This window comes from Denticeps clupeoides, chromosome 8 (assembly GCF_900700375.1).
Source record: "Denticeps clupeoides chromosome 8, fDenClu1.1, whole genome shotgun sequence".
NCBI lineage: Eukaryota > Metazoa > Chordata > Actinopteri > Clupeiformes > Denticipitidae > Denticeps > Denticeps clupeoides.
Window position 1 is genome coordinate 11792224 of NC_041714.1, and position 13908 is coordinate 11806131.

The following is a 13908-nucleotide window of genomic DNA, read 5'->3' on the forward strand; positions in this document are numbered from 1 at the left end:
GAGATCCAATACTCAACCCTATTCATCCTACATTGAACCAGTCAATACCTATTATTAGCTACTGTTGGCCTATGCGCTGAGTTATGGATGAGGAGGAAAAAAAAGTAGGTTTCCAGTTTGGCTGGTGAGAGAAGATGGGAGGGGTGCAAACCCCGCCCATTCCCTCCTTCTCTCTCAGACCTGGAACATCTTCTGTGAAAGCTGCTTTTTAATTGCACAGGAACACAAAAAGTGATGTGGGTGGGGAGGGATTTTTTTTTTGTTTGTTTCAACAATACAACAAAACAAAAATATGGCCGCATTGTCTCCTCATTTATGCATACAGTACATTCATTTCCACAAGGGATGTGGGCAACAAAAAAAAATGCAAAACAAACACACAAACAATAAACAACAGCAGAACAATGGTAATGTAAACTGTCATGATGTGATTACTCTGGCAATAACTGTGAGTGTGTGTGTGTGTGTGTGTGTGTTGCCCTGGCCTCTCACCGTCTCCCTGCTCTTCAGGGCTGTGTGTTACTGTAAGTCCTGTCTGATGACAAATGCAGGCCCGGCCACTGAGGTGACAGTTTTAGGCCACAGTAGTGGGTGAGACAGAGAAGAAGAAGCTTGTTTGCTAATAGGTAATAAATTGTGGGCGTAATTATAACAGCGCGGTAATTACAGTAAGTGAAACGCCCTCTGAGAGAAGAACAGCAAAAAAGGAAAAAGAATGACATCTAAACTGCAGCGTGAATTAGAAACAGAAAATTCTTTTGTGAAAACATTGGTATGTGCAGTAAATAACTTAATAACGTAAATATGTGTAAAGATGGGAAAGATTTAAACAACTGAATGCACACAAATGTGGCCAGGCTTGGTTTTTTTGTGCCGAAGCACTATTATCCCCACCTCGAACTTTGCAGGCCTGCCGAGTTGAGCTCTCAGTGCTGATTTGTTAAAATGGCATCTGAGAGAGTCAGGCCGTCAGATCCGAAGGCCTTGCCAAGGTCTGCTTTTTGTCTATTTCTCCCCGTCTCTGGCATTCATTTTCTAAAGCCCTTTGTTTAAATGGCCAGCAGACCCCGCTGGTTTGAGTCGACCCTACAGCGGAGAGCGCGGCTGATTATGCACACATTCACAAGCGCGCGGCTCAGGAAGGACAGCAATCAGATTGCTTCAGAAAGACAGCAATGCTTGTTCAATCAAGGAGCGGCATAATAAACAGATGCGGCTAAAAAGAGAATAATCACATCAATCCCGGTTTTCTGATGTATAGAGATATTTCAATGAGTTTATTCATGCTGAAACTTTTGAATAGATAGACAGAGAGTGAAACAAAGTCACAAAATTCCAAATTTCGTTCAATACATTAGTTCATAATTCATTAATTTCATGGTTGGACACATTTTCAGTATAACAAGTGTCTAAATGTTTAACTTAATGTTAAATGCATTGAGTTAACATGGACGGTTCCTGGACTATTAGGATATGTTACACTGCACCATCTTGTGTTACACAACATACATTTCCACAGACACAATTGCATGAGTCCTAATTCCATTTCTTACTCACATACACAAAATGTTGATTTATATACATATAATTATTATTACAATTCTGGCATTCAAATGCATTCAAATCAACTGCAGATATTTGTCATTATGACCATCCGGTATAGATTATTGTTGCCTGAAGAGAGATGATTTCTCACACATGCATGAAGCTCTTAGACAGACCAAGAGTGAACTTTTGTGCCAAGCAGTATGGGTAGGAGTGGTTCCTGTGGTCCTTTAACTTCTCCAGGGGTCAGACAGTGACCACAATTCTCCTACGGGTGAATGAACTGTCCCCGGAACCTTCCGGAACACTCCTTGTGTGGCAGCGTGTTTGTGGTGAGCCAAACAAAAGCCATTCTCTCTGTGTGCTGTTTTTTATATAGGCTGAGGGCAGTAGCTGAAGGAGCTTCAGATGTCCCCCCCCACCCCCCCATTTCAAACACGCACCTCCAACCCACCCTGTCACCTCTCCATATGGTGACATCCAACCTGGAGCGCAATACAGTGATAACAGATTAAAGGAACTTCAACCCCCTCCCGAAAAGTCCACCTCCCCTCGAGACTCAGGCCCTTTTTAATTGCGCTAGCTACCCATGCTGCTGCCCAATGGGGGGGTCATCAATCACATGTCCAAACCTGTTTATCTGAAGACCCCTTGTCCCCGCGCCTAAGTGGCAGTCTGACGCAACATATGCTTTTAAAGCTGTGTGCCTGCGCCACGCCGCGCTGCGCTGCCAGCCCTGCCTGCTTCCTGCAATGTGAGGACAGATGCATGAAGAGGCTTGCAGGCAGCTCTCTTTGTCAGCACCGCTCGTCTTCAAACGGGGCCACAGCGGGCCACTAGTTTAAGGGGTGGTCGCAACACTGCCTGCAGTCTGGTCAAGTGTGTGTGGAGCAGGCAGCAGAAGCCATGCTGTGCGGCTGTGGATGCAAATATGTGTGTGTGTGTGTGTGTGTGTGTGTGTGTGTGTGGTCATGCAAGCATCTTAACATCTCCTTATATCAAGTTTAATATACATTGGGCCATTTTCTGTATTGTTCCTAAATGTTAATTAGGTTCATTATTGAGTTATTTCTGCATTTCTGTCTACCTTTGACAAACGGAGGTGTGGCCGCATTGAATAATGCACTTTCTGTTTGGAATAACTACATTTCCACTGTCAGAACTGAGTGCCCATTGCACTCTGTAGAGCCAGTTCTAAAAGAATTGGAGAAATTTCTCTTAAATGATTATCCATATGCACTGTTATACTATGGACCATTTGACGTTTGAGGACATTTTAATTAGGTCAGTGCTGAAAATGGCCGAACCGTCCCTTTAACTGATCCAACGTCCTTTCAGTTTTCACTCGAGCCCCTGCAAATCAGACCCCTGCAGTGGTGACTGAGGGGCTTTGGTGTCCCACTCTCTTACATCTAGGGTCTCTTGTCCCTTCTCCCACTCCCTTTTGACAGGCCCTCAAAGCTGACGTGGGAAAATGCGTCAGGAGAAAGAGAGTAGAAGGCGAGAGGAGAGATGAGGCGAATGCGTCTCGCCCGTCTCAGACGCTCTCGTATCTGACCAGCTCTGGGGTACGTTTCTTAATCCTATTATTTCTGCAACGCCACTGCTTTACATTCATTTCTTCAGATCCTGTCTCAAGCCATTATGCTGACCAGCTCTCCCCCTTTATTTCGGAGTCATCACAATGAGGACAGAAAGATTTTAAAATGGCCTTCTGTCTTAAAAAAAAAACATTTTAAAATACAGCTTTTTGTTTCATAAATATTTTGTGTAAAACTGATATATTAAATCTATTTATTCAGCATCAGCCTTGGAAAGAAATAAAAAACCACAAAGCAAAAAATCTTGCACAGGGGCCACCAGCTAACGCTGAGGTAGAGCCGTTAAAATTTCACTTACCTGCTGAATTACTGCAGTGAATCATGGCGACAAAAGATGAGCAAACATAAATATAGCATTTAGTCGAATAATAAAACACAATGGCTGTTCGCCGCATGTCCTCCTGTATGAGCTCAGTCTAATAAAATCTTGACCGTGACCCTCTGACAGAATATATGATCCCACATTTGCGGTGTGTCAGAGTGAATAATAAAGAATTAAGCAATCATACGCTGGTGAGGGAGCGCTCTCCCATTTAATATCAGCAGCGTTGATCAGCAACACGGTACAGCATCCAGTAACCATGAGTCTGTCATAACACACACATTCTCAAACACACATGCACACACACACACACAAAACCGATGTGTGCAGTGGTCAGAGCAATATCGCTCAGCAATGACACTCACTCAGCAGTCTTAGGTGATTCTGACCCCAAATTAGACTGCTATGTCTGTCCAAAATAATTTTTTTAATGTAAATTGGTTATCCTTTGCATATTTCTGTGGAATTGATAATAGAATGCAAACTGTCAATTGACAGAAAAACCTATTAATAAGATTATTAGTCTGATATAAGGTCAAATAAAAAAAAAAAATTTAAATCAGCAACTGGGACAGGAAGAAAAGGGGTTTAGCTGCTGCAGGGTCTTACTACATATGTTGATATTTGCCAATAATTTGATGATGATTAAGTTTATTTTTTGCAGATTAATATCATCCAATCAAAGTGAGTGCACGAAGCTAGCTGTAGAATTTCACAGCCATCTAGCCATCATTGAATCTTTATTCATCCAAAAGCTATGTCTCATTACACATTTCCTGTGTAGATGTGAGTTGTGGGTTGTTCCTTGTATACTCACATAAGTCACTAAGACAGACAGGTTTTTGCCATTATTCTCTGACGGATTTTCACCTTGCAACATGGTTTTTGGTGCAAATGCGTGTACGTGGCCTTCCTGTTGTTGTACCTGACTTTTCTCATCCTAATCTCAGCTTGCTGTGTGCTCGGGGTCTCTGCGTGGCGTAATGAAAGGTTGTCAGGACGACGCACATTATTTGTTAAAGGATATTATCCCCTACTTGTTGACCGGCCCTTCCCATGACAGCTAGTAATGGGCCACTTTTGATAAACAGAGAGACTTGTGCTCAGATGCCCCAAAGTGACAGTGACTGAACGGGGCCACGATGCACAATGACAAGGAACGCCAGGGAGCTACACATACACACACACACACAGACACAAATGCAACACACACTCACACCCACTCGCTGATGGGGGTGATGTGACATGAGAATTGTGGCACACTGTCACCTGTGAGAGGGGATTTTAGGACAGCTACTAAGGCGCATGGCTGTAACTAAACTGGTTCTACCGACAGTTCAAGTGTCCCATGGGTGCTGGGCACGAGTGAAACTAGCATACAGTACCTGAGCATAGGCAGCATTGGCAGCATGCACAAACACAATAAACCTGATTCTGACTCTGAACAGCGTCTTAAACTTTAATGGTGCTCATTAGAGTGCAGAACAAAAATTGCTTTATAACTCGGCATTGTCCTATAAGCCTGTAAATGTTTGTTTTATGCTCGGCCGCTGCAGTAAAGCGAAGCCATTCTGCTGGCTGGTCGCCGCTGCTAATGCAGGACCTCGACCCCTTTATTCAATGTAAATTCATTACCGCCACTCTGGAATCAAAAGACGGGCAATATGGGGATACATCGGTGAACAGGGACCCGTTTGGCAGTTGGGAGGAATGTGAAACTGTATAAAAAAAGGAGGTGACAAAACATTTTAATCCATAAGATTAAAGGGGAAAAAAACTGACAAAATGTTTGCAATCGGTGAGAAATAGAAAAAGAATAATGGGCGGGGCATGTACAGGTGCAAAGTTGAGATAATGAAAGTGGGCATGAAGCTGGGGATGCTGGGAAGTTCTTGACTTCTGACTCCTCCTCAGGTGATGAAAGTGCTCTGCTCGCAGGGACTGTTGACACTGCAGGACACAGCAGGCTGTTGCACGTCGGGACGTTCCGGGGTCGGCGCCGCCAGCCGCACGTTTGTCGAGTGCGTTTAGCATCATGGCGATGGGGATGGTGCCTCGGCCCTCGCTCCAGCTTCATTAGCGGCTTTTCCTGCGTTGTGCCACTCAACATTAGGCTTATTAACCCCCGGCCGCCCAGCCCTGTCCACAGCGCCTGGCTGAGTGCGTGGGGACCGGGTGTAGCCCTTGGCCACAGGAGGACAAATCCACTTTAGCAGATATGGCAAATCTAAACGACTGGAGACTCGGGAACACATTCTCCGGAGGTGAGCGTCGACGTGGCCAGACACGTGCTGTGAGCGCTGGCAGCGAGAGACCCCCCCCCCTCCTATACTTCTTCCTTTTTTTTTAAAATCCATTCCTTATCTCCCTCCAATCCAGTCTTTCTTTCTTTATTCATTTCTATTTTTTTGTGTGTGAAGTGGTGAACTGTTCTGCTGTTCATTCAGGATGCACAAGGCCGAGCCATTGTGTCGGTGTTTCAGACAAGTTGACACACAATTTCCTGTAATAACGTTCATGGCCTTTTAATCTCTTTCCTATTCCACCGGCTTTCTCTTTCATTCCGGCCCCCCTTCCTCTCCCTTCCTCTATCTAGCGCTGCTTCTTTCCCTTGTTTTCCTCCTGTTCCTCTTTATTTTCCATTATCTATCTCTCTGTTTGTGCCGTCGTTGGTCTAAATATTACTTACCTTTTGCTTACTTCTCTAGTGCCTCTGTTTTGAGGTACCGAGTGGCAATGACCTTACCCTCTAACCCCCCCCCTCTCTCTTTCTGTCTCTCTCAGTGTCCAGGGCCAGGGCACAGTGAATAACAGAGCTAAAATGTTTGGACATGAAACATTAAACAGACGCAGATATGTGCAGGTCTCTGCAGGCCTCTCTCTTTCTCTCTCTCCCTTGTTCTTTCCCTCTTTTCGTTCCTTCTCTCTCCCTCTCTCTGATGTAAATCTGGTGCTGTCAGCCCCGTATCCCCTTTCCGCTGCCAGGCCCGCCTTCGCCTTGACTCCCCCGCTTAATCAACCGCAAAGGAACGTTTAAAGCCTTTCCTCACCTCCTTACAGTAAGCCCATGTAAATCCGAGGGTAACTTTCACACATGCGGGGGGACGGCGCGGGCCGGGCCGGTCGGGGGGGACGTCCACTCGTAACCCAAGTCCCTGTGTGCGAGGCGCCCACCACATCAAGCTCAGAGTCAGTGGGCACTGCCATCTCCAATTCTGCTGCTCCAACATGATGCTGGCCAGGAGAACAAAAGCCAGAGAGAATGAGGGGAAAAGGGTGGGATGGAGAAAAGGGGAACATTTCTAAAGCATCCACAGTCCCAATTTAGATTTAAGGGTTTACATTTTTTTGCAATTTATTTTAACATGTTCTGTTTTAGCCATGACACTTTAGCCTTTACCTTTTGTAAACTTAAAAAAAGTCCATTCATCCGTTCATCTTTTTTTGGGGGCAGTGGTGGCCTAGCGGGTAATTAAGCAGACCCGTAATCCGAAGGTTGTCGGTTCGAAACCCAATCCACCAAGGTACCACTGGGGTGGCACTGAGCAAAGCACCATTCCGACACACTGCTCCCCGGGCGCCTGTCATGGCTGCCCACTGCTCACCAAGGGTGAGGGTTAAAAGCAGAGGACACATTTCGTTGTGTCACCGAGTGCTGTGCGGCAGTGTATCACAATGACAATCACTTCACTTTCACTTCACTTCACATTTTCTTGTGGGACTGTAGCATTACAGGTACTTTACCGGTTTATTGTACAGTTTTATTTTTTATTGCTGAGCAAATGTCGTCACAGATCTTATTTGCAAAGATTTTTAGTCTTATGATGCTTAGAAATATTCCCTTTGAGTAATTTTTAATATGATCAATTTAATATTTAGTGATGTCAAATCATGGATAAATGGACATTTGTACTTAAAGATCTATTTAATAGTGAAAGTGAAAGCATTTCCACATGAACTATGCAAGCAAGAGGTAGAAAATTCAGACTGAACAACAGCTTGGAGACTGGACGTTGGAGGAACCGAGGAAGGTCATGTTCTCATAAGTCCAGACTGACCCTGTACTACAGTGATAGGGGTGTTCATGAGATGATGCAATCATCATGCCTAGTACAGACTGTACAAGCCTGCAGAGGCAGTGTGGGCTGCTTCAGTTGCTCAGGTCTGGGTTCAAAATGTAAAGTCTGAAAAATGACCTGTGGACTGAAATTGCTGTGATGTTTAAGTTTATCAAAACAAAACCACAATGGCGAATGTCTAAATCGAATTATTTAACCAGCTGTAAGAGTATGCAATAGTCTCTTTTGTCTCTCTGCTTCCTTCTTATCAAACAGTTCAACATTAACAACCTGATGACACTCCAAGGAACACCCAGGAGGGCATGACTGCTCTATAATCTGAAAATTGTGGAAAAAGGCGGTGAGGGAGAGGGACGGGAATGGAGTTGTCACGGCCAGAGTTGTGCCGAACTCCACTGAAAGTGTCCGACAGCTTTGTGCGCAGCTCTAATCCCTGTAAATGTGTCTCTTGGGCAGGCGTATTAAACAGCCCGCCACAGAATGGTAATAATGCAGCTATGCCCCAACAAGGAGACTTAGCTGTGATTACAGCCAACACACTTCTCTCTCTCACTCATTCTGTCCATGTCTCCTTTGTCTCCTTCTACGATTTCAGCAATTAATAAGTATTATTATAAGTATGTAGACTGTATGATTATGACAACTATTGATCTGCAGGATATGACACCAATAGGCACACTTACCTATGAACATAAACACCGCAAAGTCACAGGTTCAAATACCATGGTGTCTCTGAGCAAAACACTTAACCCTGAGTGTCTCCAGGGAGACTGTCCCTGTAACTACTGATTGTAGGTCGCTCTGGATAAGGGCGTCTGATAAATGCGGTAATGCATTTGTATAATGCAATAGCATGCATAAACAGAACCAGATGAATGCAGAGAAAAGAAAAAGATGTTGGAGAAGAACATAAGCATGTCTTCTATACTGCTGTTCCACGTATAGAAATCCTTTGCTTTCACGTTGTGCCTATCTTTTTCTTTTTTGACTCATCAGAGGTCAGTCCCAGTCAGGACTGTGGTGGCCATCTTTGAACCTCTCACAGAGTACAAGGTAGGATCACCTTTTAGGAGCATTGATCAAATGCCTTACCAGAATGAATTCACTTTCTTCATCTTTCATCTATAAGAGTCTGAAAATGAAGAGGACATATTAGAAATGAAAAGCTTGAAGAAGAGTTTACTTTTTCCCCTTTATTAGATATGAAAGAACTGGACAGTGAACAACTTGGAGCTCCTGTAATAACTGACACATCTGCTTTTCTTCTGCTTTTTTACTGTTTGTTCTTACGTGGTGTCTCTCAAGTGTGAGGAAATGCTTCTATTCTGCTGAATTGAACACTCCTGCTCATAACCTCCAGCCAAAGGCTAGACAGAGGTCTCCATGCACAGAGTAGTGTTTCTAAATCTTCGCAGCTGTGTCCCGGTGCGTCAGCTCTTGCGCTAACATTAAAATCCCATACCCTCGAACCCCAAAAACATGAAAACGTCCCGACAGAGAGATTAAACGGGGTCACTTGCACACGCACTTGCGCATATACTCATCTTGTAGCTGACCAGCAGAGACAGCGCAGCAGAATGGCCAGCATTTGCAGATCGGTTTCCGCCCTTCTAGGGAGTCTGCAGCGTCTTGTGCTACCCACTCTGGGTCAGTGAAGATGAAGAGATGGAGGGATCAGAGCAGAAGAGGAATAAGAAAGGCGAGTGGCAGTGGAGGAGAGAGAGGGAGCGAGCGGAGGGCAGGCTGCAGTGGAAACAGCGGGGTGAGAGCCCGTAGGCCCTTGATCAGGCAGCCTCTTCAGATGAATTACTTATTAGGGAATATGTGCAGAACGTGGGCTCCTTCCAGCCTGTGATCTCCATGCCAGTTTAGCCAAAGTCCTCTGAGCTGCACGGCCAGCCAGTTCCTTCATCTGCCACTGCACTGAGACCCCAGTCCCTCGCCAATAGCAGACACTCCGAGAAAGAAAGAAAAAGAAAGACAGAAAGAAAGCACTTAGGACATGCTTATGCATTACTGGCATGTGACACTGGGATTTTCCTTAGGGCATTTGGTCTATAACATACATGCACATACACACACACACACACACACACACACACACACACACACACACACACACAGAAAAAACACATACATGGCTATACACATATCTACAGAGACTATATGTGAGGACATTTGGTACTAAGTAAAATATAAATTTACATTTACAGCATTTATCAGATGCTCTTATCCAGAGCGACTTACAAACAGTATTTACAGGGACAGTCCCCCCTGGAGCAACAGTGTCTTGCTCAGGGACACAATGGTAGTAAGTGGGATTTGAACCTGGGTCTTCTGGTTCATAGGCGAGTGTGTTACCCACTAGGCTACTACACCATACAGACTCAGTCACACACACACCTGCCATGCTTATACACACACTAAACACATTTATATTTAAAAATGCTCACAAAATAATATACAGTATTAATACTCAGATATGGCAGTATTCACACATACTCATAGAAACAGACACACAAACATACACTACAGTGAAGGGGCCATGCCTGCTCTTTTCCCGGCTGTGTGAAGAGCGGGTGGTGCTGGTCGGCCTGGCGCTGTGATGTAGCGCCAGGGAAAATCGATTAAGCAAAATCCCCACCAAATCGTGTAGCGTGAGAAGTTGGAGCTGATGACATTAAAACCAGAGTCTGGCACAAGTGGCCGAGCAGCTGATGGATATTTTTCCCACTTTGGTAAATAGTGGCGCAGCGTGCCTTAACGGCGCTCCACCAGACCGCGCTTCAGGAACAAAAAGCAAAAGCACAGATGGCTTTAAAAAAAAGAGAGGAGAGAGAGAGGGGGAAAAAAAAGAGTTTCCAGCCACATGCATTAAGATCCTTTAATGAAAACCAGACTACTGCACGGAGACACACACAAAAAAAATGAGGCAAGATGTGAGAATTAAACTAATCAGATCAAGATGTATACATCTTCAAATTAAACATCTGATAATGAAAAATCGTTAACGCCTGACAAAGGGTGCAAACAAACGATAAAATGTTTCATTAGTTGCTTGTAGAGTCTTCCTTCACTCGAAAATAATAATAAACACACACAGTATGTACTGACACTGAGCTACTGTACTGTGTGTTATTTCACACACACACGTGTGTGTGTGTGTGTGTGTGTGTGTGTGTGTGTGTGTTTGGCTCGCTGTGCCAGATGCAGGGAAGCGTTAGGGCTGCACTGTGCTCAACTGCTGGGAAGCAATATGAAGTTTACCTGTGGCGAAAAACCACGTCGCGGCGCCCTGGCTAACGCTGCTGCCTAACACGTGTTGGCAACGCACTGCCCGGGGGCTACTTTAACGCCGCGCGCAAATCCGACCTGAAACAATAGTTCCATATAACTTCTGCTGCTGTCATGTTGAGAAATGTAATTTAAGGCCGGTGAACGTGACCCTCGGGTTATTCTTCCTCCTCTCCATCCGCTCCACCCTCCCTCCCTCGCTGCTCGGTGGGCCTCAGTAACAGCTGGGCTTCCTCAGCTTGTAAGACTTGGCTGTGGGGCAATGCTTAATAAAATATAATGGGCTAACAAACAGCTTTCCTCATGCAGAAGTGGCACAGAGGTGGGGACCTTTAACAAATGTAAGAAAAAATAAATAATACAAATCTTAAATGTGTCAGTGGTCAAATCAAGAGATTTCCTCTGGATACTACAGAGAGAAAGTCAGAGAGGGAAAAATGGATGAAAGGAAAGAAACGGATACGTAAAGACAAAGAAAAAAAAAAAGTCAGCGTGATTAGATGCCCTAGATTTTTAAAATTATCTCCTGTTTTGGGCATTAAGTAAAATAACCATAGTAATATAATCAACTGGCCCCATTATGGAAAGTTCCCATGTAGGGCAATTGAACAAAGTGGTGTCCTCAAAGTGTGAAGGAGCTGAAATCAGGTCGTTCCTGGGAGCCATCGGTAATGAACTCCGCCAGTCGCGGGAGCCGCTCGCCGCCTGGGCTGACCTGGGTTTAATGCTATGCGGAGGCTGGCGCCGGGATCGGGGACGTTCGTGTTAATTCCGAGGGAGAGGTTAGGCACGCAGCAGGCCCCCTGTTCCCCCCTCCATCTCCTCGGCCCGCCGTCGATACCCTCCGACGCAGCTTGTTTGTGAAAACTGGTCCCTATTAGCGGCTCGGCTGTTGATTACACCGCCGCGGCGGCGGGAGCCGTGTCTCTATTAGCACAGCTGACCTCCCTGGAGTACGGCAACGGCGGCTGCACTTAGTGCTTAAGAATAAACGCCAGCCTTTAACTGTGCTGCCTGACGTCCATTAAAGCGGATCTAAATCTGTACCGGGGTGCTGTGATAGGTGACGCACACCTACTAAATGTGCTTTGCAGACCGCTGGGAGGGGAAGGGTGGGGTGGGGGTGGAGGTAATATGGCTGCTTTAGCACACAGTGGAGCATTGTGTGCGGTGGACACAGTCAGCTGCTTTGTGGAAGATCTGTCTGACAGTGGTCCTCTGTGGTCAGGCCAGAGGCGGTTGGGGTCGGGGGTGTACATAGTTAAGGTCTAATTAGATTAGTGGGAACATCCCGAACGCACTCTGGCCCTTTGAGGTGCACTGGCCTGGGACAGGATTCTGCATTCTTCCGCTAATCAAATTAACTCTCCACATTTTGGCAAATAAACAATACTTATCTGGACAGGGATCATGTGGCTAGTGCAGGCAAAGAGTGACCTCTTGGTCCAATCAATACTGCTTTGGCCTTGCACAAACTCCACGAACTCCACACGCACACACACATACACACACACACGCACACATACTACCATCAAAATTAATTGCAACTAGAAGTATAGCAAGAATGAATACTTACAATGAATACTTACATGCTTATATTAAGGGATTTTAATCAATAGGCCAAAATGAGTATTCTAATATGCATTTAAAACAAAAAATAGATTTAAAATGTCTCAAGGGAATGGTGTTAATAGATGCAAATGTGTCAAACTCTCTTATACAAAGAAGAAGGAAACACACAAGTATGGGTTGTGACGACAGGGAAATTAGCTGAATTGGTCAGAACATATGTATGTAAGAGGGTGGAGTGAATGACTCTGCAGGCGTGATGGTAAAAGTAGGCCAAAGAGAAGCAAAAGCTAAATGCTAACTCCATAGTTTGTGTCCATGACTGTTGTAAAATCTATTTCTCTCTAGTTATATTATTATCATTGTAAGAGTGAGTGAGCATGTGTATGAGCATTTGTGTCTGAGTGTACAGTGTGTGTGTGGTTCATTAGCAGTAGACAGGAATTGTAATCCTTCCATTAGATGGACAGAAGTTGACCCTTTGTACTGACCCTGGTCCGAAAGCAGCCTAGAGCAAAGCTGCAGGTTAGACAAACATGCATATCCTCACTCTCTCTCACTGTCTGTAATAAACACACACACACACACACACACACACACACTCAACCACACACACAGGGCGACTCAACACAGAGACTTCCTGCTCCAAGGACACAAAGACAGACACAGCATCTGGCCTGGCCTTGATCTCCACTCATCTCTCCCTCTCTCACATTCCCCCACTACTCTCTCCCTTTCCTCCCTCATTCGCTCTCGATCATTTTCTTTCCTTTATGGCTTTTCCCCCCATCTGTCTAGACCTTCAGGCCCCTGTCCCTAGGCCCTCTGCTCACATCATAGACTCTGGCTTCAAAAGTGTTAAATTAAAAATTATTCTCACTAAAATATTCACACCATCCGCTTAAATAATAGAACGTTCTGAAAATTAATATAATAAAATCAGCCCTAAATCTTCCTTGGCTCTTGGAATGTGATGATGAAAACAGAGAAAAACATTCCCCATTTCCTGCGAAAGAAGAGTAATAAAAGACTGATGGTGATATTATTAGTTATCCAGTTAACAATTAAAAAAAAAAATTGTCTGAGGTTTTGGAATGTGTTGGGGGCGGGGACACTGTCCCTCCCACTGGACCGTCCACCTGTGCATTAAATCCAGCCTCCAACATCTCCGCTGAAGCCTGTTAATTACTCCGCACTGCAAATCAATATCTCTCAGCTAAAAAGAGAGAGGGGGGGGGGGCAGATCTGTCGTACCCCTCCTCCTCTCCGCTGCTCGTATTTTCTCCTTCCCCTTTTTTCTCTGGCTCTACCACATGGTAGACGAGTGCTGCCCCTCTGCCGGCTTTTTAATTGTGGCAGCAATCATGTGGATTCGGCGCAGCTTATTAATATGCAGTTTCACAGCATTTCTTTTTTTTTTTTCACCACTGCCACTGTTTCCAACCCCCCCCCTAACCTAATCTCAAAGATTTCACATAAATTAGCGCTGAAGAGTTTC

The 13908-nt window shown here is 45.0% G+C and overlaps 1 long non-coding RNA gene across 2 annotated transcripts in view; it reads right to left on the reverse strand.

The window, feature by feature from the left end:
- Positions 1–2080: 2080 nt before the first annotated feature.
- The window catches only part of LOC114795897 (uncharacterized), an 82356-nt gene continuing 70528 nt past the window's right edge, over positions 2081–13908 (reverse strand). For both annotated transcript variants that reach the window (XR_003750565.1, XR_003750566.1), the window contains exons 5-7: positions 9076–9502; positions 8640–8679; positions 2081–6702 (exon numbers count right to left, since the gene is read on the reverse strand). This is a non-coding gene — a long non-coding RNA (uncharacterized LOC114795897). The remainder of the gene's footprint in view (positions 6703–8639; positions 8680–9075; positions 9503–13908) is intronic.